At 41.6% G+C, this 14,259-nt stretch overlaps 1 long non-coding RNA gene across 2 annotated transcripts; it reads left to right on the top strand.

Moving 5' to 3' along the window:
- Positions 1 to 6,873: 6,873 nt before the first annotated feature.
- LOC106628367 (uncharacterized) lies at positions 6,874 to 13,247 on the top strand. Of its 2 annotated transcripts, none has more exons than XR_015772178.1 (3): positions 6,874 to 7,061; positions 7,149 to 7,231; positions 13,130 to 13,247. It is a non-coding gene; the product is annotated as an uncharacterized LOC106628367 (long non-coding RNA). The 2 variants fall into 2 exon arrangements; XR_015772177.1 differs by having other exon boundaries at positions 13,095 to 13,247.
- Positions 13,248 to 14,259: the final 1,012 nt, after the last annotated feature.

The raw sequence follows: 14,259 nt of genomic DNA, 5'->3' as shown, positions 1-14,259 counted from the left end.
TAACCCTTCTAAAAAAAAAGTAAAACATATTGAGAAAATTATTTAGCCTTCAAGTGATGGGCTTGAAAATAAGTAGTACAGGTGCAATATATTCAATATGGGGCAGAGGTTCAAGTTGACTAAGAGTAGCTGAAATTCAAGGGGTTTTTTTATCCAGAAAGAGAAGGAAAATGGCTCCTAGGAATCAGGAGTGGCAGCAGAAGGCATTAGAAGAGAGAAAAAAGTCAGCTGGCAGTAGGGATTTTTTTCCATAATTCTGAAATATCTCTGAAATCGCACATCTGCTCCTTTAGGCATGGAGGGAGCAGAGCATGTGTCCCTGAGCTCTCTGGGATGTCCTAATCACGCAGCTGGAAACTCACTCAGCCTTGGAACTTCAATCTCAGACCCTTTCCCAGGCCCTGTAGCATCAAGGAGGAGCTGCCTGTGGAGCTGCTCTGTGCTTCTGTTTGCAGCAGTAGCAGAAGCCCATGGTCCTGGAAGCAGGTGGGTGAGAGATGGAGTTTGTGCACTCCCCAGCCCTGGCTGAGGTTGAGGCTCAGTGTAGGGCACTGGCTTCTGAACACAGACCAGAGGCCAAGGGCTGAGTGAAGGATGATGGAGCCAAAGCTGTGAGAGAGGGTGCAATACAATGACTGGGCATACACCACAGGCAAAAATAAAAATTGTGGCACAGAAGAGCACCTTAGAGGACAGTCCTGGAGTTTCTTCTGCTCTCTCAACATACCCTGTGTTATTCGTCTACCATATTCGTCTGTGTAAGAGCAGCACCAAAAAACAAGTGTGGGATTTGAAATTTGCCAGTAAAAGCCAGTTTTTTAGCTTCACTCAGGAGAAATTAAGAAAGTAGCAGTGAATTTCCTGTATTTTAACTACCTGCATTTAAGGTATAGCCTACCCAGTCCTGTGAGTATAAAATTATGGCACCACAGATTAATAGCTAGCTTTCCAGGCTAATGGCTCATTTAGTAGCCTGCCATAAACAAAACTCAAGCAGCATTCAGTAGAGATTTTGAAAAGATTTTGAAAGAAATGATAATGAAAAATAGAGGTGAATGGAACAGAGGACAGAATTCAACAAAACCTGACAAAGAGCAGTTCACACCAGACTAATCCGATATTTAAATATTGATAAGGCTAGTGATTTTTTGGGGAAGTGAAAAATGGTACTGATCAAGGAGTGAGATCCAGAATTTGTACAGATAACATGATGCCTAAATATTAGACTTGGAATTGAATTAACTTTCAGTGTCAGGCTCGTAGCCTCCTATTGTGTGTTTGTACAGCAAAGTGGCACTATAGACATTTATGATCAATTACACAGTTGTATATTAAGAAGAAAATGCATAGAAGCCATGATGTTCATCAGGGGAACACAAAAATCTCATTAGTAGAAGGTACAACAGATGTGTTCAAAACATTCTTTCTTGCCTTATTTTAGTACATCTGTAAGCTGGGCTTCATGGTATAAATCCTTTTTCAAGGTTTACACATCTAAACTGTTTCTTTCGGAACCAAGCAAGAGAACAATACTCTTTTAAATAGTTTTCATGAAAGAAAACCTCTGGATCTTGTAGGGAGTTTTGCTTCTTCTCCCCCTCCTCAGTTAGCTGGAATGTTTTCTTCCTGACTGTGGCACTTCTCTGTAGTTTTCTGATGCCTCATGTCTCAAATTTTCACACCCAGGCATAAGTTCTTTCTGTCCCTCTTGTTTGCATTTTGTTACAGGACAGGGAAGGGTGAGGCAGCCTGTGGGCAGGAAGAGTAACGTGGTTTCTCCCATCCAGGAAGAGCTTTCTTATCCCATTTGCAGCATGCTGTGGTGCTCTTCTAACAGAGTTTTCAAATTAGGCTGCTTCTTAGAAGAAAGTTCTTCTCCCTGGAAAACTGCAGGATTCTCCTAGTCAAAGTCCTAGAGGCAGAGATGTCCCAGAGGCAGAGAAGTACCAGTCCCTAATGGCTGGGAGAAACAACCATGCTAATTAAGATCTGCTCCTCTGTTTCAACACCTCTTGAAAACACAAAGGAGAAACCAGCATTTACCCAGCCAGTGAAACTAGCAGAGAAACAATCTTTCCCATTGCCTTCTGAAGACTGCTTCATCTCCTGTTCAGCGGCACTCTGCTGGACAGAGAGAATCCTGCTTCTCAATTAATATCTGAAGATCCTCCAGCTGCTTTGGTCAAAGTTCATCTTTCAAACTTTTAAATCTATACTTGCTCAGATTAGAGAGAAGGACAGATGATAGAGAGACAGGGGAGAGCAGTACAGCAAAGGCTTGGATAAGCCCTTAGAAACAGGTCAGAGCACTGGCCAGCTCTTGCAGCCTTTCCTCTATTCTTATAAAAAAGAGGAAGGTTCACACCAAAGGCCCCACACATCTACAGATTTGTTAGAAATGCCAGAGTATCTTGAGCTGATTCTCTGTGAAAAGGCCCTGTGGAGTGCTGGGACCATGCCACTGACCAGGGTCCTTGAGGAGCAAGGAAGCACCTCAGAGGAGTGCTAAATAAAGAGCTGTGGCCTTCAGCTGTTGACTCATCCCTTCAGACTTGGTATCTTGCATGCCTCAGCTGGTTTCCTTGAAAGACCATCTTAAACTTTGGGCCCCAGACACATCTGCACATCAGTTGCTGTCTCCTCATATTCCCAAGAGGTGACACTATAACAGAACCAGATGTCCATACCACCAACCATTGATCTTCCCAACCCTTTTGTGAGTTTAACACCCACGATGGAAGCTCCTCATATGGTAAATGCTGAAACTAATTGCTTCATCAAGCCCATTTTTTAATTTTTTTTTTTCTGCAACCAAACTTCAATTCTGAAAAGGCTTTCAGCTGTTTTAAAACTGCATGTCTGATGGCTACGTATTTTGCAGAAAAATGTCCCATACAATCTCTCTGTAACTGTGAAAGACTGACTTCCTTCAATGAGAGTGTTTCATTTGCTCTAGGTCAATGTTCTTATCAAAGCCCATCTGCCATGTTTCCTTTGCCTTCTGCTCTCCTTATCTGTAAAAATTATGCTGTTCACATCAATAAACAGACAGGCTATCAAAAGGGGTCAGGGTACAACAATTAAGTGGAGGAAACAATTTAAGCATGGACAATATAATTATACATGTCTTTGTCAACTAACATTGTTTCAAAAAAGGCGTTTTTCAAAGTGGCTCCTAGGTGATTTTTGCTCACTCCAGCTGCTACAGGTTTTCATTCCTTGTCAGCATCCCGGAATATGTATGTCATGAGGAGGAATTTGAAGAAGGAGATAAGAAGCATCTTTCTGGCTTGATTCAGGGAGCTTGTGCAAAGGGATCAGCGAGGGAAATTCGCCTGAAGCTTTACAGATACACCAGCAAAAAAGAGAGAAATATGCATTCAAGGTTGGCAAAACTGGAGCGGGAGAGCCAGAAATTATGTGACAGGAGACATGATAGATGTAACTATTATGGTAATGCTGCTTTAGTCTGCTACAAGAAAATTTAAAGCTGTACATACTTTTGTAGCCCATTCGCTTTTACCTCAACCTTTTCAGCTATGCCTTGATGTAAGGCAGGATGTTCTGCATAGTGATACTGAGAGATTCTGTTTGCCTACAGCTTCCCAAAGCTGCTTGTAGATAATTTCTTAATCCATTAACAGGATGGATATTTGACACATTCACTTGCATTAATTAAGCAGATGTAGGAATAGAAGGGTCATTTTTCAACAACCCTTCAGGACTTTTTGAAGAGTCCGATGGAACAGTTCTGTATTTTTTTCCTTAGGAAATAATAGGAAATGAATGTTGCATAGATTATTTGCATATATAGCTAGTTGTCCATTTAAAAACATTTACTCACAACTTTTTTTCCTCTTATTCCTGCTGATCAAAACATCAGCTGTTCACTGGTAATGCCCTTTTGAAAGGGGAAAGTCCCTATGAAAAGCAAATACTTTTATTGTTATTATGAAATTTTAATGAATGTACTATTTATATTTTCTAATGTTTTGAATATTTATCAAAATTATTTTCTAACATCTTGACAGAAACTCTGAATTTCCTGAAAATTGTTTCCTTATTTAGAGATGAAACCTTCCTTTCTTGCATATTCTGAAAATAGATTTATTATATTGAGCACTATTTTCCAAAGCATACAATGCAAATGATTGTCACACATCTGTGCTATAGCCTCAGAATCGTGAAAGTGTAGCACAGATCTGATGGCCATGTTAATACGGATTTGAATACAAATGTGGTTAAGGTAGCACAGCTAATTTCCTGGGATGCTCAGGACTCCCTTGATAATGCCTTTCTTTAAGTAGCACCTACTTCCAGGAGGGCTCCAGAAGGTACAAGAATTTCTACATGGCCTCCTTTCAGTTGTTCCCAAAGGAAAACTTTGTCTTGAAAAACACCCTCCCTCTTGTTTTTATCAGTAGCATTTGCTCTTTAAAAACTGCTTATCAAATTGTTCTGCAAAATACTCTTCTTGTATATGCAAATAAATCTGGAGCATGACATGTTTCTCAAATGTGACACTGGCTCTTCCTTGAGGAAATGTAAGGTACCTAAGCTCACAATGAACCGCGAAGAAAACAAACCTTGTTCTACTTGTTGAACTTTCTTAGTGTTTTAATTTGAGAACACGTTTAGGTTATGATAACTGGAGCAGAATTTCCAGCAGATATCTGCTACTAACACAATCATCCCTTTCTTTCTGTGCTCTAGAAGATATTTTGATGGTGCCTTTTTTTCACTGTAGATGCTTTCAAGGAAAGAAAAATCCCCCTGAACTTAGGAATCACAGACTCTCATAGGGCAATATGTACTAAGGAGGAGATTTTTATTAGGTACAGCCAGATCCCAGATTCATGCTACAGGGTACGAGCAAAGTTTGATCCTCTCCAGCTTTGCAATGTTTTTTACTTAGGCCTCTTGCTTTTATAGATAATTTATTAACATGGGACTGAATATTTTTTTCAGTACTTGGATCTTTTCAGTATTTTCCTAGGGCTTGTCCCCTGGTTGACGAATACATTTTCAAGTCTAAAGATCTCCAAGTATTTGTTTAAAGAAATCCCTAACTATTACTTTTCCTTTTTTTTTTTTTTTTTTTTTTAATTAACAGAAAGGATTTGTAAACAAATTAAGTAAACTCAGTTACTCATCTTGGAGATTTTTCCCTTATGAGATTTGGTAAAAATCAGACAAATATTTTGCAGTTTGGTCATTTTACCCTCTGTGAAGGTGAGGGGTCCTCTCCAAGGCCTTTCCAGGGGCTGGGGTAGCTCCTTTTCCATGGAGGCACAGTAGGATATATCGACCAACCATTGCAGTAATGTTCTAGCGAGTGCCCTGCCTCTTACAGCCTCATTCTATTTTGTTACTAGTGGACATTTTACTGGATGGGACTGAAGACGCAGATGTAGGAGGACAGTTTGGTTCACACTGTTTGGAGCTCATTTTGGCTTTTAACAGCTGGCCTGCATTTGGGGGACCTCACAGCTGCACTGATGTAAACAGAGCCCTCCCTCGGCGGTTTCTGGCTGGAGGAAGGACAGCCTCCCCCACAGCTGCAAACCGCAGCAAATCCACAAATCCCTGCTTCATTTTCTGTGCGCTGCGACCAGATGGGGTCTGTCGGTCGGTCGGGACAATAGGAGACCCCAGCCCAGCTTGCTCTTGGCTCCCCCCGGCAGCGAGTGCGCTGCGGATGTGCCGGGGTGATGCCACATGGCTCCGGAGCCAGCTGTGCCCGGCAGGTGTGGTGCTGGAGCCAGCTGTGCCCGGCAGGTGTGGTGCTGCAGCCAGCTGTGCCCGGCAGGTGTGGTGCTGCAGCCAGCTGTGCCCGGCAGTGCTGCTCCAGGCACAGCCCCCCTGCTCCTCAGCGGCTCTGCAGAGGAAATCTTTTATGTCTTCACCCCCGCACGCCCGTGTTGTGGCCAGAGACAAACAACCTAGCCATTATTGTATTACCCAATGCAAAAAAAAAAACCAAAAAACCACCCCGGCTAATCTTGTTTTGTGTCAAGGGAAAATAAAGTTGTTTTTGTTTTTTTAAAACCCGAATGAAATCATGGTGCTTTATGGATATTTGTGTCATCCTAAGAGAATGATTCCATTAAGATTAAAACAAAGGCTTCTTTTTGCTAATAACTTGAAATGAAATTTGTTTTCTCAGGAGTCCTTCTTTTAAATAGGAGTCTTTCTCTGAACTCCAGGGAAGAAAAACTGGTATTGTTTTTCATGATTAATCAACAGAAATCTGTATTACAGTAAATATGTGGTTATGTTTTTCACAATGAACAATGACTAACGTTACTTACATAAGAGATACACACTTTAAAGCTAATCCACTCTTTCTCTTTAAAAGCTTAAGAAAAGATTATTATTTAAATTTAGGATTATTATCCTAAATGCGCTATAGCTAGATAGCATCAATGTAATCTTAGATAAAAATGGTAAATTATTTATTTAAATCAGTGGATAAAATAATTCCTATATGCAACAAATGTGATGGTAGATGAAATTAAAAATCACAGCTGAAATTTTGAAATTTGCTTACTAAATAGGTTATAGCCACATAGATGCAAAGAATATAGGAGCTGTATAGCTTTTAATCATCTCTTCTTGTGCTGCTGTCAGTGTAGATGTTTGCAGTGGGAACAACTGCTCCTTGTGGGACTTGATGCTACTACAGATTACTTCCTGGAAAATCTGGCACAGGGTGGTTTACAGAGAAGCCTGCAGATTTTGGTTTTGCACTGGCAAGTGGGAGAGAAAGACAAAACAAATTGTGTAGTAAGTGAAACAAAAACACAGAGAACTTACAAGTCCCTTGCCAGCTTTTAGGGGAATGAAAGCACTTGAGATTTTGCAGTCTTACCAGAATAATTAGAACTGCGTAGTATTTGGAATACTTAAGCCCAAGAAAATCTTGGGAATATTAAAAGGGTGATGTTAAATCCCCTGTCAAGGAAGGAAGAGCATGGCCAGGCTTTGAAAGGGTGAACAAAAGGGAAGATCTGTGGTCTATGCTGGATGTGCTGTCCCACTGCTAACAAATTCATGCAGATGTGAGAAGTACAGCATCAATGAAAGCTAAAAGAAGATCCATCTGGAAGAAAAAAAAAATAAAGTGATGAATTTATTTATTTTTCCAGCTTCCTACAGGTCTGGTGATGCAGGCTTCCCAGCTTCCACTTTTGTCAAACTGATTTTATCACCTGGAGCTGTACAGTGTCAGGTAAGGACATAAGTGTTGGCATTTATAGGGGAAGTTGTTTGCAGTGTCCCACCTGTCTGGTCCTGCTTCCAAGGGGTCAGGGGGGCTGTCTAATGATAGGAACTCTCATTTTGAAAATGAGACACTATGACAAGTGTGATGCCAGGCCTGTTTCTGATAGCCTTGTCATATGCTGTGGGACTACTCACAAACTCTGCTCATGCCTTTATGTACTCCACACCGTGAATAGTAGCAAAACCTGGACAGCTGGAAAATAGTCAGATCCATGGTGGCAACAGTGTGAGTGACCCCAGTATCTTAATCCCTGAGCTCAAAGGTGGGGATAGAAAGACTGCTGGCACCGACCCACAGCTCAGGAACAAATGCATGTAAGCAGGATTACACTCAAGATTAGACAGGCATTTTTGTTGCCTTTGATCTTGGTTTCATAGATGACAGCAGGTTGCTAAACTCTTCAAGGCGTAAGAGAACAGAGGATATTTCATAAAAGGTGGGAGTTACACCAGTTAAATGCAGAAGGGATGAGTGAGGTTACCACTGGTGGGTTTCAGCTGGCTGGCACTGACCAGCACAGTCAGTCACATGTGGTGAGGGCTGTGCTCAAACTCTGCTCGGATTTCAGCATGTCTCCTTTCTTATGACTAGATGAAATGGAATACTTTCTTCTAGAAAGTCACACTTTGACCATGAATTAGAGACGGGTGTAACTCCAGCATGTTGGAGGGAAAAAGCTCTGCTCTTTTCCTTCATCCAGGGTATGTGTCTTAATTTATAGAAAATCTGTCTCACTTTTTACATCAACTGTTGTCATCAACAGTTGCACAGGTATCAAGTAGAAACCCACGAAGTGCTGATGTCACACTGACCCCCATGTCTGCAGTCATGGACCAGGTCTCACTCTCTCAGACCAAAATCTGTGATCTGAGTAAGATAAAGCAGAGATAAGATATCCTGCTTACTCGTCCTCATATCACGGTGGAGGCGAACACCTCTCTCTGTCTGTTAACTTAGAAACGTACTTTGGACTAAAGTGTCAGTTCTTCCGAATTCATATTTTCCAGTAAAGGAGATAGCCAGAAAATTCCTGGCCAGTTCCACTGACAGTGTCAAGCCCTGTTTGCCAGCATTTAACTGAGACTAGAAAATATTTACTTCAGTCCTAGCAGACTTAGCAAGACTTAAGTGAGGCATCAGAGGTGACAGAAGAAATGCTCTGATGCCAATTACCAGCTGTCATCTTGATTTGCAGGGAAATGGTTTTCAGTGTCATCCATCTTTCTTTTGAGGAGGGAAGCACCTCTATGTTTGGCCCACCAATAATCATTTTGGCATCTCTAAGACACGTTCACACCATCTTGATCTGTTTCATGCCAAAACCTAGCAGGACCACTGGAAATATGAGCCATGCTTTCCAGTTTAAACAGAGACAGTATTAACTCCTTTTCCTAGTGTCCTAGGTTAGGCTGTAAGATATGAACAATTTCCTTACTGCTCCACAGAAGAGAGCAAACTTTATTTCCCTCCATTTCTGCTCCACTGTGTTTCTGGATGCAAACCTTTTCCCATCAAACTATCCTGCGTTGCCCTGATGACCTGTTCCCTTCAGCACAAAAGCTTTTCTGAGAGCTTCTGAGCTTCATTCTGACAGTGATCAGAACTAGGAGGCATCTTTTGGCTCTTGCTATCTAGGAGGCATCTTTTGGCTCTTGCTATCTGTTTGGGCTTGTGTCTTCTCTGCAACACATGTTGAACATGTGCTGGGTGAGCATTTTCCTGTCTAACTTAAGTCACATTCCTGGTACTGCCACATCAGCAGCATCTGACTGGCTGGAAGAAAGGAAGGAAACAGTGAATGCATTTGAAAAATCACTGATGGCCACATATAAACTTTTCAGAAAATGTTTTAAGGGGCAGACATTCACTTAACCCCATCTGGAGCACGTAGCAAGATGTTTGATTTTGTTCATTCTTCTGGACAATTCTAGTGACGACAGCACCGGATGCTATTTTTATGCAGAATACCACATTGTGAGCACCTGCATGAATAATGCTCACAGTCCATAGCATTTTGTCTTACATGCTCTTTGTAGTCTCAGTTCCTGTGCTGAGTTGCACAGTTTTTCCAGTTTAAAAATGCAGAATTGGTATTTTTTTCACAGAGTCTGCAGGACAGGTAAAACCAGCCAAAATATATCAAAAAATCTCAGTGCTGAGAGCAAATGGATACTTGAAAAACCTCAGATGAAAATGATTCCGATCCTGACAAATTCATTATGTTGTCCTCATGCAATAGAAAAGGCATGGGAAGGAAAAATTCTGTGATGAGCATAGAAAATATTTGTTGCTTGCAACGAGAGAGGGTAAAATGGGCTAACCAGTTATCAGGTACACAGAGAGGATATTGTGCCAGATGCACAGATTGATGGGTTATAAAATGATTTGAAAACTGAAGGTCATATAGATGGCATACTGCAAATTAGACATTTAAGCAGATGGCATGGGCATTCACTAGTCCACCTGCCTGGAAGAGGGAATTTTCCAATGCCGTACAAAAATGTCAGCAGATAAATAATAAAAACCAATTCAGATAAGCGGGATAAACTGTTCTAATTACTTACATCTCATTTCCCACATTTCTGATCTTGGTCATTTTCTGCTTGCAACAGTTTGTTTTTCTATATGATAACAACCAGCCTAGTCCCAGGCAATACAAGATACCAAAAGCATGGAGGGAGGAAATTCTGAGTGAAATTTCATGTCCAATTGGTATGGTACCTACCTTTAAAATTTTCCTGCTGGGAGTGCAAAAGTAATTAGTAAGGAGGAAAGGAAATTTAGATAGCCACTCTTGTACCTTGTCACTCTCATAAGCAGCAAAGAGAGGGACATGGAAAAGTGAGCAGGAAGGGGAAAATAAGCCCTGTGAGAAGGTCAGGATGAGCAAGAGACAAAGTAATGAGATAGAAAATGTGTCTCTCAACTGCAAGCCCTCATAAAATTCCCTGTGTAGAGACACAATGTGGTTGACTTAGCACAAAGGCAACATCATGCCAGCTATCTGGAAAGTGGAAATAAATGTAATTTTGGTTTTGAGGCAGAGCTAGGCAATTCCTGGCACCTGGTCCTCCCAACAGACCCCATGGGACCTATTGCTTGTCCATGTCACATATGATACTCTAGCTGAGAGAAAGCCACCTTCCTTCCTCCATCAGTTCTTGAAGCAGACACTGCTGTAATGGAGAGGGAGGGAGGTTTCGTTAGCATCATTAAGCACTGGCCTATGCCCTTTCTGGGATGGGATTCATTGGCATTAAAATTCAGTGGCAAAGAGCCACCCTTACACAGGAGAGACGCTGGATTGATGGGAATGGTTGATATTCTCCTGCTGTTTTGTTTTTCATGGATTCTTTTTTTATTTTTAAATTTTTTTTGGTATCAAATAAGAGGCTCAAGAGGAAGTGAATGCTGAAGAGAGACAGTACAGTGTCAGAAGGCTATGATCCCACCAAGCAACACATTACTGAGGCAAAAACAGAGCCTCTTTCTCTGTTCCTTGAATAGTCTTAGTCAAATCCTGAGAGTGGAAAGGTCAGAATAATTAGACAGAAGCACTCAGCTTCCTACTCAGTGGTGAGAGAAGGGAGCTTTGAGAGTGTTGCTTTGTGCTAAGGGACGATGCATTTCTATGTGTTCTTGTTAAACACAGTTCAAAATTAATCTCAGCTACAGAAGTACATGTCATGGCCTCAAGATATCTTTTCTTTCTTGAAAGGATATATAGCTATGCTGGAGATGAAGGCATTACCTAGAAAATGCTGCAGAAAGGACATGGCAGTACACAGCACTACGTGACAGAGCTGTTTTCCACCATGTCCTTCTGCTCGAGAGGCAGGTCTCATTGCAAAGTTTGCTTTTTTTTTCCCCAGCTGACATAGTATTACTTCAAGAAGCATTCTCAGAACAGCAATAGAGAAGTATTCTCAGAACCCTGAGTTGGCAGTGGCCTTATTTTGAAGACAAGCATTTACTTCCACCAGGAAAGAAAAGCTGTATACTAAGGATCATGCTGAATATTGAAGGAAGAGTAAGACCCCTAAATATTTTGTGGAGTTTTTTAAGAAAAGTTTTCATGCAAGAATGTATTGACGTTCATGAACTTCATTGATGAATTGCTTGCCAGCTAGTATAATGACCTTGTTTCTAGTCATCAACCTGATTGGATGTACAACAGTCCTACCTGCAGGTAGATGGGATTCATGTGATTCTGAGATGTTCATTGTTAGCTATCAGGGTAAAATTTGTCCTCTGCCTTCCCTGGTGGGATGTTAGAAGAAAAAGAAAAAAAGTTGGTTGTCCTGGGGCAGGGTAACAGTTTAGCTAGTCCAGTACCCAGTTTCCTAGAGGAATGACTAGTGGATGCCTTGGAGATAACATAGCAAGGGCCAGGCAATACTTCCCTAGACCTCTCTCCAGCTCCCAGCAGCTTGTATTCCAGGTGTCCTGAATTAGAAATAGTGTCCTTGCATTTAATGTTCTTACTGGGTGCTCTGCACAGCACCACATGACAGAATGGGGAAAAATTGCCTCTTTTGGTAGCAACCTGCCTGCAGGTAAGTGGGAGAAAGCAGGGGCAGGAGGAGCATCTCCTCTCAATTACACAGCCTGAGAAGCTGAGCTTCTGCTGACACACCCCAAAACTGCATGCATTGACATTCTTCAAGGCCTGTGGGTTTTATGGAGTGCCATGGACTCCTGGAATGGTAAAGCCAGTATCTTCCTGTCTACCCTAGAGGACACTTGTGGGATGGGTGGGCTCAGAAGCACATGAGGAAATGTGTCCATGGATTACTGCCTGCCACATACCAGGCTCTTGGGGAAAGTCCTTGCCCCAAAACTCTGCAGCTCAGCCCTGCATCCACAGGTTCTGTGCTCATCAGGCACCACAGAGCTTTTCCTCACTAAAAAATGGCATTAAATGTGTCTTTGAGCTCTGTGCTTATTTTTAAATGGAATATCTGCCACCAAGTGGAAAATGTTATCACTTCACCAATATTTATAGATTATTACCAGTCATAATCTTAGAAGTAATATTGCTTATTTCTGTAAAAGAGTTCAAAACAAGCAGACAGAAAAATGTGGTGCTGAAACAGAGCATCAGTTGTCTTGCTGGTTCCTTTTCAGGACAGATTAGAGACCTTGCTGAGGTACAGCCAGCTGTGTGCCTAAACACAGAAAAATGACAGAGGGGCTGTGGTGTGGAGACAGCCTTTCATTCTTCAGCTCTACAGCTGGGCCTCTTGACATCAGAGATAATTCTCCTGAAATTCAGGAACAGCAGAAATTCACACTCAAATTTGAAACTTCTGGAGCATTGGTTTCTAATTCTTTTACCAAGCCTCATCTGTTGCTCTGACTTCAGCCACCTTCAACTAACCCTAGATAGAGCAACAATGTGTTTAGCTGCAGAAATCTTAGGAGGAGTGCCCTCATGTATCAGTGACTGATGAGAACAACTGGGTTTTTTTTTTCCTTTCCCATCCATTATGCTTTCTATAATAGCTCCAGCAGGGACAAAAGAGACCTCTGAAAAAGACACCTCTGAAAAATCAAAGAGAAATTATCCCCCTGGCCTGTGGATGTGTTGTCAGCAGTTCCTGGCTGCTTGTGGCCAGAACCTCAAATGGCTAAAAGTCATCTTTTACATTTCTAGCTCTGCTCCAGGCTCTTAACATATTTTCAGACACAGCAGAGGTGACATAAGGGAAAAAGAAACATGACACAATGGAAAAGAAAGGATAGAGTAGAAGAAAAATTGAAAGAATAATATAAAATCAGCAACATTTGAGTTTGATTCTTCAAACAGGGCCAGTACTCCACTGTGTTTTCTGGGATGCCCAGGTACTACAGGTGATGAACTTAAGAAGAGTCAAGAGGTGGAGAAGATGGGAGAAGATGGACTTGGGGAAGGTCTGGTGCTGATGGAGACCTGAAACATTACAGAACATGAGGCAAAAATAAGTCCATGTAGGTGCTGATTGAGCCTGTATTTAGGAAGCCACACATGGGTAAAGTGGGTGGGCAGCTGCTGGCATCTTGAGCAGATGGACACAACCAGAATGAGCAGCTCCCATCATCCCAGCCTACTGCAGAGCTCCAAAATTAAATTGGAGTCCCATGTATTCACCAAATGCTTCCCCTAATATGGTTGGACAGACCTGGGAGGCTCTTCCATGAGTAAGAAATAATTTTGTCAGAGCTTCTGTGCTTAAAAAAACCACAGGATGTTAAAACAAGTTTCATTTGCTACTGGTGAGGCAGGAACAAGCCAGATGTAGTGTCATTTTCTTTTGCCACTGGCTGGACCAGCAGCTCCACAGAATGACTTTCTTTTACTTGGGAAGCCAGGTAAAATGTGTAGGTACTTAAAGACCTTTGAAAAATGTCTAGATAAGATGCATTTTATTCAGCTTTGGGAACTCCAGGATAGGTTAGAGGTCTCTGCCCATAGAAGAATGCCATACAATGCAGAAAAATTTACTAGGTAGTAAGGAATGTCTACAAGATGGCTTTTGTATAATACAACATCACTTTTTTGTGTTAGCTTCTAGACAATGCAGGTGGTGCTCTTACAGGCTCATGGCTGTATAGCAAGTATTTTTTTGGGAGGAAGGGATGGATTTTTAACGTAAATATTTTTTCTTTAGTTATGTTTTCTTATCTGATCAGGTCTCCAGCATGGAAGGCTATAAAACACTTTTGAGATAGAGACTGTAGAGACATGCTGTTAATTCTGGTTCTTTTAGACATTGCTGACTTGCTCCAAGGAGCAAGTTCACACTTGTCAAGTTACATGAGTACGAAGCAACCTTTGATTCATACTGTAAGCTCATCCTGGAGTAGCAGTGGTGATCCTTAGGAGAAATGTTTGGTCTTTTGAATGATAAATCCTGGACCAGGCCTCAGCTGTGCAATGGAGGAGGTAGAAAATAGGCAAAATGATAATACTGGAAATACCTTATCTCTACTGT

The sequence above is a fragment of the Pseudopodoces humilis genome, chromosome 3 (assembly GCF_049639895.1).
Source record: "Pseudopodoces humilis isolate 2021_Gansu_Grassland_sample_001 chromosome 3, ASM4963989v1, whole genome shotgun sequence".
Taxonomy (NCBI): Eukaryota; Metazoa; Chordata; class Aves; order Passeriformes; family Paridae; genus Pseudopodoces; species Pseudopodoces humilis.
This window is presented reverse-complemented; position numbering and strand designations above follow the sequence as displayed.